The sequence below is a fragment of the Delphinus delphis genome, chromosome 20 (genome assembly GCF_949987515.2).
Source record: "Delphinus delphis chromosome 20, mDelDel1.2, whole genome shotgun sequence".
Lineage (NCBI taxonomy): Eukaryota > Metazoa > Chordata > Mammalia > Artiodactyla > Delphinidae > Delphinus > Delphinus delphis.
Window position 1 is genome coordinate 47,822,542 of NC_082702.1, and position 16,242 is coordinate 47,838,783.

Below are 16,242 nucleotides of genomic sequence, written 5' to 3' on the forward strand. Positions count from 1 at the left end.
TGTCTCTTATTATTTGAAATTAGATCACCATGAGTGCTTTTAGTCCTGTTTCTGTTCATGCACTAATCAAGGTACATAAATTGTGATAATTGACCTGGGTTTAGTTCTGTTCCTCCTTCTAGTTAATTAAAGATATAGTCATCACAAATAGATAAAAGAAGTAAAATGCACTAATTGAATGATTATTTTGAGTATTAAAGACTCAGTACATAATCTTGGGTTGGTTATTAAAGATAAAAGTCTGCTTTTACTTGAGTTTCAGAAACAGGATTTGGGGAACTCAAATTTACAATCAATTTAAAATCAACTCAATTTCCTTAAAATCAATTCTAGTAATTAAAATATCCTGGTTCACTAGCCTCATAGTGTTCAAGGTAGGTACATGAGATAAACCATGGACTTGGAATGGCTTGTCTCTCCCATGTTATTTTCTGAATAAAGAAAAGTACATGTTTTTAGTAGTGTCATGAGGGAATAGAGATAACTCTGTCTTAAAAGTTTGAGTGAAAGATCAGTTTGATAGGGTAAAGAAAGAATTCCACCTTTCTGTATGCCATTGTAGCTCTAAACAAGGATCATAGATGAAAATAAAAGCTATAATGACTCTCATGGTAAAATCATGAAAATGCTTTTATTTAACTGATTCCAAATAAAATAAAAACATAAACGAAATAGTTTGAAAATCAGAATTGTAAAAAGGTTTTTAAAAAGTCTAAGCCACTCTCTCTTAGAAGATCCACAAACAAACATAATTGTATATATGTAAAATATACTGTGCAACAGAGAAAGAACTTTACCTAGAGAACTGGATGTACTTTGTCCTTCACTTATGCAAACCTCTTTTTCTATGGTTCCAAAATTGATATCTGATCATGATATGGATCAGCCCTATAAGGAAAAAAGTATATTTTATTTTTTCCTCCTTGTCCCTCAACCTTTTTACTCTGAGACAATTTTAGATTTGGGTGCAGCTGTAAGAAATAACATTAAGCGATCCTGTGTACTCTACCCACTTTGCCAGTGGCACCAACTTGCAAAATTGTACCACAATATTATAACCAGGATGCGATCCACTGATTTTATTCAGATTTCCCCATTTTTACATGTACATTACATTTTTACATGTTGTCCTTTGATATCTGCGGGGGATTGGTTCCAGGACCCACCACGGATACCAAAATCTAGGATTCTCAAGTTCTATAGTCAACCCCCTGTATCCAAGGAGGTCCCGCATCCTCGGATTCAACCAACTGCTGATCATGTGGTACATACTGTATTTATTGCAAATAATCCAGGGGTAAGTAAACCATGCAGTTCAAACCCATTTGTTCGTGGGTCAGCTGTACTCATGTGTATGTGTGTGTGTGTTTAGTTTTATGCAGTTTTGTCACATGTGCAGGTTGGTGTATTTAACACTACATTCAAGATACAGAACAGCCATATTATCACAAGGATCCCTCATGTTACCCTTTTATAACTACATCCAACCTTCCTCCCATCCCTAACCCCAGGCAATCCTTAATCTCTTTTCCATTTCTGTAACTTTTTTGTTTCAAGAAGATTATATAAATGGAATCATATGATATGTAACCTTTTGGTTTGGCTTTTTTCACTCAGCACATTTCCCTTGATGACATTTCCAAGTTGTTCTGTGTATCAATAATCCATTCCTTTTTGTTGGTGGGTAGTATTCCATGGTATGGATGTATCACAGTTTATTTAACCATTCATCCATCAGAAAACATGTGGTTTGTTTTCAGTCTTTGGCTATTGCAAATAAAGTTAATGACAAATGCTATGAACATTTGTCTACAGGTTTTTCTGTGTTCTTTCTCTTTTTAAAGAAATAACACATGTAAATTCTATGGACTTTTGCAATGTGGACTTTAAATACTTTATTTTGTTTAAAATTGTAAATTAAACAAGGTAGGCAAACAATAATTTCTTTGAAAATGCTTAACAAAATGTGTTTTGGAATCATCATTTAAAAGTAGTTTTTAGATTTGTCTGTAAAATAAATTTGAGCATATTCGAGATCAAAATTTCCTTGAAAGAGAAGAGGGGTGGTTGGAGGGAGGTGGTATGGAGTTCTCGTTGAATCAACTTAAAATGAAATTCCATTGAGTTCTCATAGAGCATGCTGGGTACTCCATCTGAGTGGTCTGCAGCCGGGAGGACGAGGGCAGCAGGGGTCGAGCCTCTGGCACACTTACGGTGTTTAATTATTCCTTTTTCCTGGGGGAAGGTGAATGAGGAGTTGTCATAGGGCTGAATGTTAAACTAATTGATGTCTCTCTACTTTCCCTGTGGAAGGAAACAGCAAGCATTAGAAATGATTGTCTCTATCTCTCAATGATCTCATAACACCAAATATTACAATGCATAATGAATGCCATTTTGGATTCCTTTAGAATTACTTAACGAGGATGTTGAATACTATAGGAATCTCATGAGGAGCCTGTTTCTGTTTGTTCAGCTGAGGACCAAGACCTTGCTGAAGCAAAAGCTTTAATACTATTTACCAGAGGCTCACAGTAGCAGTCACATCCTCAGAACTTGGGGTAAAGAGAGTTAGATGTTTTCACAGCATTCTTTGTGTCCTTAATAACGTAGGGGACTCTGCAAACTATTGATACTTGTTTAAGATAAAAGCATATTGCTTTCTTCAAAAAATCCCCAAAAATCCAACAAAACAAAAACAGAGAAGTGACATACTTTGAAAAGAAAGCAAAGTTAAAAAACCAGAAATTCCATACAATACCCACTTGCTTTCTTATATAGCTCTATTTCTACAAACAAGTTAGGGTTTAAGCATTTCACTGAACTATAAAGCAGAACTCGTGAGAGTAAATCTTGCAGACAACAGTGAGATTATGTGTCATCCTTTTCTCATTCAATTTTTCAAGAGGAAGAAATTTCTTATCCTATAGCCTGTCTGTGTTCAGAGTAGAGGCTGTACATTGCCCTTCAGAAGTGGGGCCTGTTGGGATTTTGTGTTAAGGTCATTTAAGTCACAAAACCCAGATATTTCTCTCTTTCTGCAAATTGAACACCCTCCCCGTCATGTTGTAATGGATTTCAGTCCTTTGTAATTAAAGATCCAACTGTTCACCTCCTGAAACCAAGAGCTTTTTAACACATTGTTGCTTCATTTATCTCTGGGGAAGACACTGATCCACCCATTTTCTGCTGGAGTGACGCAGCACTCTCAATATTGCTGGCAGTAACACAGCAATAAAAGTGAACAGTAGACATTTTGGAGGAGAACCATTACCTTAACTCTCTAATGAGTTTTGTTTTTCAAGAGCTTTTCAGTCAAAAAGATTTACAACAGAGGAAACCTCAGAGTCAGATGACTGGCTCTTCAGAGTCTTGTCAGAGACCTCTGGGATAACATTAATTGCACCAACATTCGAATTATAGGGGTCCTAGAAGAAGTGAAAAAAAAAAGGGTCTGAGAAAATATTTCAAGAGATTACAGACAAAATCTTCCCTAACATGGGAAAGGAAATAATCAAGTCCAGGAAGCACAGAGACTCCCATACAGGATAAATCCAAGGAGAAACACGCCAAGACACATATTAATCAAACTACCAAAAATTAAATACAAAGAATAAATATTAAGAGCAGCAAGGGAAAAGCAACAAATAACATACAAGGGCCTCCCCATAGGGTTAACAACTGATCCTTCAGCAGAAACTCTGCAAGCCAGAAGGGAGTGACAGGACATATTTAAAGTAATGAAAAGGGAAAACCTACAATCAAGATTACTCTACCCAGCAAGGATCTCATTCAGATTCGACGGAGAAATTAAAACCTTTACAGACAAGCAAAAGCTAAGAGAATTCAGCACCACCAAACCAGCTTTACAACAAATGCTAAAGGAACTTCTCTATGCAGGAAGCACAAGAGAAGCAAAAGACCTACAAAAACAAACCAAAAACAATTAAGAAAATGGTAATAGGAACATACATATCGATATTACCTTAAATGTAAATGGATTAAATGCTGGATGAGAGAGATATATCGTGATGGAGAGATATACCATGTTCTTGGATTGGAAGAATCAACATTGTGAAAATGACTATACCTCCCAAAGCAATCTACAAAACTAACCTTGCACCTAAAAAACATAGGCTGGCTTAAAGGATACAAAAACAAGACCCATATATATGCTGTCTACAAGAGACCCACTTCAGCCCTAGGGACACAAACAGATTGAAAGTGAGGGGTTGGAAAAAGATTTTCCATGCAAATGGAAAACAAAAGAAAGTTGGAGTAGCAATTCTCATATCAGACAAAATAGACTTTAAAATAAAGACTATTACAAGAGACAAAGAAGGACACTACATAATGATCAATCCAAGAAGAAGATATAACAATTGTAAATATTTATGCACCCAACATTGGAGCACCTCAGTGCATAAGGCAAATGCTAACAGGGGAAATTGAGAGTAACACAGTCATAGTAGGGGACTGTAACACCCCACTTTAACCAATGGACAGATCATCCAAAATGAAAATAAATAAGGAAACACAAGCTTTAAATGATACATTAAACAAGATGGACTTAATTGATATTTATAGGACATTCCATCCAAAAACAACAGAATACACTTTCTTCTCAAGTGCTCATAGAATATTCTCCAGGATAGACCATATCGTGGGTCACAAATCAAGCCTTGGTAATTTAAGAAAATTGAAATTGTATCAAGTATCTTTTCCGACCACAACACTATGAGACTAGATATCAATTACAGGAAAAAATCTGTAAAATATACAAACACATGGAGGCTAAACAATACACTACTTAATAACGAAGTGATCACTGAAGAAATCAAAGAGGAAATCAAAAAATACCTAGAAACAAATGACAATGAAAACACGACGACCCAAAACCTATGAGATACAGCAAAAGCAGTTCTACGAGGGAAGCTTATAGCAATACAATCCTACCTTAAGAAACAGGAAACATCTCAAATAAACAACCTAACCTTGCACCTAAAGCAATTAGAGAAAGAAGAACAAAAAACCCCCAAATTTAGCAGAGGGAAAGAAGTCATAAAGATCAGATCAGAAATAAATGGAAAAGAAGTGAAGGAAATGATAGCAAACATCAATAAAACTAAAAGCTGGTCCTTTGAGAAGATAAACAAAATTGATAAACCATTAGCCAGACTCATCAAGGAAAAAAGGGAGAACACTCAAATGAATAGAATTAAAAATGAAAAAGGAGAAGTAAGATATACATCACAGCAAGATCCTTTTTGTCCCACCTCCTTGAAAAATGGAAATAAAAACAAAAACAAATGGGACCGAATGAAACTTAAAAGCTTTCTCACAGCAAAGAAAACCATAAACAAGACAAAAAGACAGCCCTCAGAATGGGAGAAAATATTTGCCAACGAAGCAACTGACAAAAGATTAATCTTTGAAATATACAAGCAGTTCATGCAGCTCAATATCGAAAAACAGACAACTCAATTCAAAAATGGGCAGAAGGTCTAAATAGATTTCTCCAAAGAAGATATGCCAACATATCTTCAGCAGATTGCCAACAAACACATGAAAGGATGGTCAACATCACTAATCATTAGAGAAATGCAAATCAAAACTACAAAGAGATATCACCTCACACCAGACAGAATGGCCATCATCAAAAAATCTACAAACAATAAATGCTGGAGAGGGTGTGAAGAAAAGGGAACCCTCTTGCACTGTTGGTGGGAATGTAAATTGATACAGCCACTATAGAGAACAGTATGGAGGTTTGTTTTAAAACTAAAAATAGCATTACCATATGACCCAGCCGTCCCACTACTGGGCATATACCCTGAGAAAACCATAATTCATAAAGAGTCATGTACCACAATGTTCACTGCAGCACCATTTACAATAGCCAGGACGTGAAAGCAACCTAGTTGTCCATCGACATATGAATGGAGAAAGAAGATGTGACACATATATACAATGGAATATTAGTCAGCCATAAAAAGAAATGAAATTGAGTTATTTGTAGTGAGGTAGATGGAACTAGAGTCTGTCATACAGAGTGAAGTAAGTCAGAAGGAGGAAAACAAATACCATATGCTTACACATATATACAGAATGTAAAAATATATATATATGGTTCTGATGAACCTAGGGGCAGGACAGGAATAAAGACGCAGACGTAGAGAATGGACTTGAGGACATGGTAATGGGGAAGGGTAAGCTGAGAAGAAGTGAGAGAGTAGTTTTGACATATATACACTACTAAATGTAAAATAGATAGCTAGTGGGAAACAGCTGTATCACACAGGGAGGTCAGCTTGGTGATTTGTGACCACCTACAGGGGTGAGATAAGGAAGGTGGGTGAGAGATGCAAGAGGGAGGGGATATGGGGACATATGTATACATAGAGATGATTCACTTTGTTATACAGCAGAAACTAACACAACATTGTAAAGCAATTATACTCAAATAAAGATGTTAAAGAAATTTATTTTATTGAAGTATAGTTGATTTAGAATGTTGTGCTATTTTCTAGTGTATAGCAAAGTGATTCAGTTATGATATATATACATTCGTTTTCATATTCTTTTCCATTATGGTTTATCACAAGACATTGAATGTAGTTCCCTGTGCTATACAATAGGTCTTTATTGTTTATCTATTCTATATATAATAGTTTGCATTGGCTAATCTCAATCTCCCAGTTCATCCTTCCCCACCTCCTATCCCCCTTGGCAACCACAAGTCTGTTCTGTATGTCTCTGAGTCTGTTTCTATTTCATAGATAAGTTCATTTGTGTCATATTTTAGATTCTACATACAAGTGATATCATATGGTATTTGTCGTTCTCTTTCTGACTTACTTCACTTAGTATGATAATCTCTATTTGCATCCATGTTGCTGCAAATGGCATTATTTCATTCTTTTTTATGGCCGAGTAGTATTCCATTGTATATATGTACCACCTCTTTTTTATCTATTCATCTGTTGATGGACATTTAGATTATTTCCATGTCTTGGCTGCTGTGAATAATGCTGCTATGAACATAGGGGTGTGTGTATCTTTTTGAATTATAGTTTTGTCTGGATATATGCCTAGGAATGGGATTGCTGGATCATATGGTAACTCTATTTTTAGTTTTTTGGGGAACCTCCATACTGTTCTCCATAGTGGCTGCACCAATTTACATTCCCACCAACAGTGTAGGAGGGTTCCCTTTTCTCCACACCCTCTCCAGCATTTATTTGTAGACTTTTTAATGATGGCTCTTCTGACTCATGTGGAGTCTGTACCTTATTGTAATTTTGATTTGCATTTCTCTACTAATTAGCAGTGATTAGCATATTTTCATGTGCCTGTTGGCCATCTGTATATCTTCTTTGGAGAAATGTCTATTTACGTCTTCTTCCCATTTTTTGATTGGGTTGTTCATTTTTTTGTTATTGCATTGTATGCTGTTTCAACAAGTATTTTTTAAACTACTGTACAAAATAAGTCACAAATGAAAAATATCAAAATTATGTTCCTTTTATTATTTGCTTTTTCCTTTATTTACTTCATGAACATGTCTTCCCTTGAAGTCCACTTATTTCAATATCTAAACAAATGTTCTGTTCACTGTAGAGTCTTGTAAACAATTTTCCATATAGATAAATCATTCAATATCATATTTATGGGCTACCCTCATTTGATCATAGTGAAGTCAATGTTTTGAAAGAAATATTTTAGGGCTGCAAAGGTGAAAAACATATGCTACAAGAAATTGCGCCCAGATCCCAGGGAATGAAATCACTGCCCCCAATTTAATATTTATCACTGTTTCTTGCTATCAGAAGTGGCATCAAATAATCCCTCAAGAGTACTCCTGGTTTTTGTGTGATCTGCTGCTCCGTCATGGCACTTTAACTGAGACAGAGACACAGGAAAACCTTTCTTCCTAGCCTCTACCGAAATTGCCTGGAGACAAAAAGGAGCTCCCTATTTCCCAAGCCATGATAGCAGAGTCTGATGTCATCTCTCGTATTGTAGAAATAGAAAGAGGAAAAGTGTAGATGTTGTTAAAAAAACAAGATTCAACTGAGTAAATTTGAAAATCGAGTTGGCTTTATTCAACAATTCATGAATCAGGCGTTATCCCATCTAGTAAACAGAAGGTTGCTCTGAGGAGTTGTTCAAAATGGCAGGGGGGAGGTGGAGGGTGGTTATAGGAGGAGGCTGGGGCAAGGAAGTGACTAGCAAAAGAAGAGAAAGAATTGTTTCAGGCCAGTCACCTTCTTTTGGGGGAAGGGCGAATGTCTCTCATGTGGATTACCTCTTCTTCCTCTGTGTGTGTGTGTGTGTGTATTGGGTGTGGGTGGAGGAAGAGGCCCATAAGCCAGATTACCTCATTGGTACTGACCAGAAAATTCCAGAGTGGCTGATTAAGATTACTTTCCTGGGGAAGGTCAAAACTGCAATTAGGTCACGTATTAAATCTAGGTTTCGTTCCGTGGGCTTTAGCATGAGTGATGCCATTTTGGGCCTGTGGTTTTTTCTTAACAAGGTTAACATTCGGGGCTCCAGAAATAGGTTGCCTACAGTCAGATCTGACCTCCACCATTTACAAGTAGTGTGACCTTAGGCAGGTTACTTAACACTCAGTTTCTCACCTGTAAAATGGGCACTAAAAAAAAAGATCTAAGCCCATAGGCTGTTATGAGGATTGAATGATGTAATACCTACAAGGTGCATAGGATATTGTGATGCATAGATTATGTCCACAAGGGCGAACTATGATTTTTCCCTTCTCTCTGCCCTGGTTGGGGTCCCCAACATCTACTTCCATTATTGGATTTCCTCCTTCATAAAAATGTACTGCTTGGGAAATCCACCATATTTCAATGGCTTTGGGTATATACAGTAGTTCCTCCCTTATCTGTGGCTTCACTTCTCATGGTTTCACTTACCTGAGGTCGACTGCACTCCGAAAATATTAACTGTAAAGTTCCGGAAATGAACAATTCATAAGTTTTAAACTGTGCTCCATACTGAGTAGCATGATGCAATCTTGTGCCATCTGGCTCCAACCCGCCTGCGAATCACCACTTTGTCCATCACATTCCTTAGCGCTAGTCACTTCGTACTCATCTTGGTTTTCAGATTGACTGTCAAGGTGTTGCAGTGCTTGTGTTCAAATAACCCTTATTTTACTTAATAATGGCCCCAAACTGCAAGAGGAGTGACGTTGACAATTTGGATATGCCAAAGAGAAGCCTTAAAGTGCTTCCTTTAAGTGAAAAGTTGAAAGTTTGGGACTTAATAAGGGAAGAAAAACAATCCTGTGCTGAGGTTGCTGAGATGTATTGTAAGAATAAATCTTCTGTCTCTAAGTTGTAAAGAAGAAAAAAGAAATTCATGCTAGCTTTGCTGTCATGCCTCAAACTGAAAAAGTTAACAGCCACAGTTAGTGGCAAGTACTTAAGACGGAAAAGGCATTACATTTGTACAATAAGATATTTTGAGAGAGCGCTAGAGAGAGACCACATTTATATAACTTTTATTATTGTATATTGTTATAACTGTCCTATTTTATTATTAGTTATTGTTGCTAATCTCTTGCTGTGCCTAATTTATAAATTAAACTTTATCATAGGTATGTATGTATAGGAAAAAACATATTGTACACAGAGGGCGGTACTATCTACGGTTTCAGGCATCCACTGGGGGTCTTGGAACACAGTCCCCTGCAGATAAGGGGGACTACTGTGTTTTCTTTCTGTTCTTCTTTATAACCTCTCCCTTTGATAGGTTAACATCACACAGAGCACCTCTTCCCGGTGTAAAGGCTGATAGAAATGTAAATACTTCAGCTTTCTGAGGAGGGAAGGAGGCCACATATGGGAAGAGGAAATAGACTGCCTTCTGTGCTCTTTCCTTGCAGATAACCTCACCATCTTGAAACCTCCGAGAGCTCAGCAAGAGAATTTATGGCTTGGGGAAGTAGCCAGAGCATTTTGTACCATTTTTCAGCAGAGGAATCTTGGAAACAATGCACTATTTCTAGTAAACGCAGCCTTCTTCATGTGTAGGGGGCAGGGTTTGGAGAGTCCTGTGGAAACAAAGCATCATTTTCCTGGATGCAGAATGCTTCAGTCTGTTCTTTTCTCTAAACACATCCCATCTTCAATTTTCTATTTTATTACAACTATGTGCAGTTGTGTCTCTTGTGCTTATGTTCTCACTTTGCTCTGTTTGTTCCTGGTTTAGGGGAAGTCTGTGTCAAAGACAGAAGCATGGGGACTCATGAGAGTCCTTCATGGGCAAATGGTAAAATCCTAAATGCAAAACAGCACATGTTTTTTGTGCTCTAGGTTGACACACAAAATATATTCACATCTATATATATTTTTTCTCATATGTTGATGGTTTTCAACTGAGAAATCAACCCTTTCCTCAAATCACGTGTCAATGACGGCAACAGGAATCGATACTGAGGATGAGGGATGTACACTGTAGTGCTGTCACAGGTAGTATTCTGGTCCAAAATATGTTTTCTGGGTAGGTGTTGAGGCCGTGAGGATCTCAGTACCATCACATGACTTTTAGCACAGGGCACATGAGAATCATATTTTCATAACGTTTCTGGATTTAATGAAATAGTTTATGTTAGTCCCCCCAGATGAAGCAACAATTAGTACATTATCAGCTCCAGCTGGGACTCAAAAGGTTAAGGGTTTGAAATCCAGAAAGCAGCTCTTACTGACACTTGTTGGAGGCATTTTACCTGATGGGTGGCCAGAATCTCTATTCCATTTTGTCATGGGTCATAAAATGGGCCTGAGTGCTCTATATCTGCAACATACAGTGGATGGAATGCACTGATGAAATAAAAATAGAATCTGACAATTCCATACTTTGGTGATAATCTCTGATTTAAACGCTTTGGTCAAATGTTTGTCAGAGCTTAGATGTATGTTTTCTGATTGCCCAGTGCATGGGAATGTGGGAGAAAACACACACACACACACACACACACACACACACACACACACACACACACTCCTTCTCTCTCTCTCTCCAAACTATCTCTATCATTTTATTGCAGTTACTCCTTTGTTTTCATTTTACTGTCTTCCATTCAAACTATGAAGAAGGAATAAGTGTTCAAAGATTAAAGAAGTATTCTGATAAATAAGAAAAGTAAGTGTTGATGTTATTTGCACAGATTTTTAATGACTACAAAATAGTCATTAAAAAGTCATCTTCATTCCTGTGAAGGATCGGGAATCGATCCCCATATATAATGCAAGAAAAAGAGAGATGAAGACCTAAAACAGGACAACGAAATGTGCAGGAACTCTAAAAAGCCCCACCAATTTTAATAGAGTTTTGAGTTTTAAAACGTGAGCCTGACATATTCAGTAGAAATAGAATTCTATTTGAATAGAATAGAATTCAAATAGAATTGAATAACAAGTTAAAGATATTATTATTATGTAAATTAATAAGGTAATATAGTTTTAGAAGTGGTTTAATCTTTAATTGAAAGAACAAGTGTAGAATTTAGTAATTTTATTTTTTTCAAAATCAGATGCTCATTAGTGAGATAAAAGCAAGGGGAGAGAAATTCAGATAACCAAAAGAAATAAGATTATACACAGCCCTTAGGATGGGGCAACTTTTGACCAAAGCCAGATTCCCTGGGCTCCTCTGGCATACCTGCTGATGTGGACTCATTATCTGACAGATTAACAGTTACCCATTTTACAGAGGCCAACTACTAGATGCAGCTAGGAGGCAAGAGAGCCTGTCGTCAAAGCAGCCCATTGTTCTGAGGTGCTAGGGAACAGGCAGAGCTAAGAGACAGAAAAATCTGGATCCAGATTCTAGGTTTTGTCTTACAGACCAATGATTTGAAGAATCAGCTAAAGGAAATTTTATTATTTGAAAAACCCATTTTGGAAAAATGACGTTCTGCGATTAACCCCATTCTAATGCCGCCCCTGGCTATTATGCTCTTTTAACAGGATGTAAAGGGCAAAAGTGATGCAGCTCAGTTCGTCACATGTATGATCAGTTAGAACAGGGACCAAGTGCCATCCTCCCTGCAAGCAGGGCCAGAGTGGTATTGACTGCTGCATGTACTAACCCTAACCCTCCAGCATCCTTCCTATAAGGATGCTTGGGATATAGTGGGCCTACCCATTTAATCCTGGATAATTTCCCCATGTCAAGAACCATAAGTTAATTACATTTTAAAAGTCTCTTTTGCCATGTATGGTAACATATTGGTAGGTTCTGGGGATCTGGACATAGACATCCTTTGGGAGGGCATTATTCAGTTTACTGTGGGACTCGAGGGACATTGTTCCAGCTAATGATTAAGAACTCTCCAGACAATAGGGGCTTCTTAGACAATGGGTGAATTTCCAGGATGTCCGGCCCCCTTCCGAGAAGGAGGGAGATAACAAAATGTAAAAAAGGTGTCTGTCAAAGACCAATCAGGCAGCTGGGGAGAAGGAGGGAGATAACAAAATGTAAAAAAGGTGTCTGTCAAAGACCAATCAGGCAGCTGGGGACAAGTTCCCTCTCTGGTCCGAGCCTAAGCCGGGACCAATCAGCAGGAGAACACAACCAAATCTATAATTTACATACGGGGAAGTGGGAAACTAAAACTGACATATTCGCGCCCAAAAGGGTTCCTTCTTCGACCTGCGTGAGGACCAAGGAACCCCGGTGCACCGGCCTTCAATAAACCTCTTGCCTTTTGCATCGACTTCCGACTCTTGTTGTTTCCTGGGCCAGTCGAAACTCCTAGGAGACCGCGCAGGTCTAACATTACCACATCTATTTTCAGCTGGCTTGAATTGGGATTTTGTCACTTTCATCCTGGAGAATCCTAATTAAGACACAATGATTCTGCTTTTTTATTTACCTTAGAAGTCTGTTATTAATATATACTTCTGCATTTAGTGCATATTATAAATTCAAAGAAGCAGAGATATTTATAAGAAATGACAATAGAATGTGAATTACTAGTATTTTAATCCTCACTAGAGCAAATTACATATTTGCTTTCAGGCTTATTCATTTATAGTATTCAGATAATAACTCCTGATTTGCCTGATTCACAAGGTTATTGTGAAAATTAAATGAGATTTTAAAAAACCCACGAATTTCATGCTGCATGCACATAGAAATTACTGTTGTTTTGTCTCATGTATGTGTCAACCTTTAGGGTAAGTCATTCACTCAACAATACTGACTAGTTTTTGACCATTTGTCTTGCTATAATTGCTTTTGCGTCTTCCTCCAGGCTAATGAAAGAAAAAAAAAAGATATGCAGGTCCCCTCTGCTTGAATAAGGCAGAGAATAGGCAATTTCTTTTTTCCCTCTGCTTCAAAATCCATTGGGGAAAAAAAAAGCAAAACAAGAAAAAAGGGAGGAAAAAAACCTAACTTTTATGGAAGCAAGGAAATGATCACACTCCAACACACCAAAATGGGAAGAAGATGTGTTAAGTATTGTGAAATAATGCTTAGAGATAAGTGAGGATAAGAGAAACCAAACATACCTTTTCAGATATAAGGGAAGTTAAAGATTCTTCTGGTAGCCTGTGACTGAGTCCAAGATAAATCTTTTCTGTTTAGTTCAGAGAGATGGGATACATGAATGTGAACCGGCAACACCTCAGAATGGCAGAGGAGATACTGATGAAGGGAAAACTGCTGCAGCTCTTTTTTGTTTGTTTTTTTTTTTAAATCTACAACTTAGCTTACAGTCTAAGGTGGGGGGATGTTGATGCTTCACCTAAAGAAGGTGGGAAGGTAAATAACAGTTGCCAGGTCAAAAATTAATATAAACACATTTGCTGTGATCACACTGACATCATGGATACTGAAACTGAAGGGGGATGTACAGAAAGACAGAAGAAATCACAGATTTGATGAGAGTGTGTTTGAAGTAGCATACGCAAATCTGTTACAGATGCCTCCATGAGATACATGGATGAGAAATGCTCTGCTGAGGACCAGTCAGAAGATAACCAGTATGAGATATGAGCACAATCACCCCACCACCAATCAAAAGGGAAAAGGAGTTAAAATGTAGGGGAAAAAAGAATATAGATCATGAAGAAAAATTGCCCAGAGGAGGAGAGGTTACCAGGATAATTCATATAATCAAAATCTCCCTAAACAAATTCCTTAAAGAAAAGGTAAAATATTTTAAATTACATGACAAAAGGAGAAAATAGAGTGAGGAAAAAAATTAAGATATTGCAGAGATGAAATCTATATCTACCTAGCTATATCTATATCTATATATATAGTCAACCTAAATAAGGAGGTAAACAGAGGCAAGCTTGAATTACCAGAATTTTATTTTATTTGGGAATAGCAGAGGAATTGCATTTTAGCAAATGCAAACTGTAGCAAGCTACAGGTGAGTCTGCTGAGGGTTCAGGTTGGGCTGTATTTGGGGTGGGCATGGAGTACAAAGAGGGGAAAGTCCAGTCATAGTCTAAGCGGTAAGTTCATTGGCTTGAGGATGGGGAGAGATCCTTGGTGGGTGTTTATTGGTCAGGAGGTAAGTTTTGGTCTTCTGTAAATCAGGCATTTATGGGAACTCAGTCTCTTAGTTCCTTTTTTTTTTTGGCTGTGTTGCGTCTTCATTGCTGCGCACGGGCTTTCTCTAGTTGCAGTGAGTGGGGGCTACTCTTCATTGCGGTGCGCGGGCTTCTCATTGCTGTGGCTTCTCTTGTTGCGGAGCACAGGCTCCAGGCGCGAGGGCTTTAGTAGTTGCAGCATGTGGGCCATAGAGCATGCAGGCTTCAGTAGTTGTGGTGCGCGCTCAGTAGTTGTGGCTTGCAGGCTCTAGAGTGCAGGCTAAGTAATGGTGGCGCACGGGCTTAGTTGCTCCACAGTATGTGGAATCTTCCCAGACCAGGGATTGGACCCGTGTCCCCCGCATTGGCAGGTAGATTTCTAACCATTGTGCCACCAGGGAAGTCCAGTCTCTTAGTTCTTACATTTTGTTTTCTTGAGGGCCCGTTGTGAGATTCTCCTTTCCATGTCCTCTAATTCCTTTTTATGTTGTAATCCTTTCACAGTAGCATATACGTATAAAATATATTCCAAATTAATTCTGAAGTATAAAATTGAACAACCTTTTCTTTTTTTCCCTCTGATCTAAGATCTTGAAATTGGTCTTGTGAAAAGGTGCAGCTTGTCCCAGGAAAAAAAGTTAATGCCAACTTTAATTGGTATTTCTAAAAAATGTAGGTTTTATTATTATTCGGGTAAAATGAGGCAAACAGATCAGGAGGCAATTGCCATTGAATAAACAGTTTGTTACTCATGGTTCCCAAGAGGAAGGACACATCCTGCCACACAGGACCACACAGGGAAGCACCAGGGTCCATCAGGAGGCAGAGGGAACAGAGAGAAAATGTGGGCACGAGCCTTTATCTAGGTTTCTGCGGGAGGGAATGGGTCAGGCAGGGTAAGCAAGTTTAGGATTGTTTATTTTAAATAACTTCAGTAGGCTCTGGGGTGGAGGGCTGCTCTTAGCTGTCTGTAAGCTGGAGTTGTCTGTAACCTGGTCTTGGGGTGATTAGGGCCGGGGAATACTGGAGCCAGTGTGAGTGCCTTGTGAGAGCCAGATAAAGGAGGGGGATGGGCTTTGGAATGGTTGGTTTGCATATGAAAGGCACGCATTTGGTGGAGTTGTTGCTATCTCTAGGAATTAGTAAATCCCAGAGGAATGTCTCTGTCAGTGTAGGCAAGGCCCCAGATATCAAAGTACCAGGAAATACAGAAAACAAAAACCGTGATTAATATAAGTTGCAGTAGGAGGGCTCTTAAAAGACAATGAATTGCAATTCTAAAGAATGGTTTGCCATGCTACGCCAAAGTTGTCATTTATCGTGCACATGATGTAATATTTATTTAATTAAAGCCTAATTAAGTTACATTATATATTAGATCATTGAGTTACAGGGGAATATACTTTTGACAATTTCGTGTGGTAGTGTTCAAAAAGAAGTTTGTTTTCCTTAAAATTAAGTATTCTATGAATGCTCTATTGAAAATTTTATATTTTCAGGACAGAATGTTGGTAATGCCTCCTGAATTTGTATTTCACACTATGTAAATTAACACCTGAACAAAGAAGTAAGACTAATACATTTTAATAACGAAAAAACACTAAAAGAAATACATGGATGGTAACATTTCATGCATATGCCCACAGAGACTCCAGGCTCA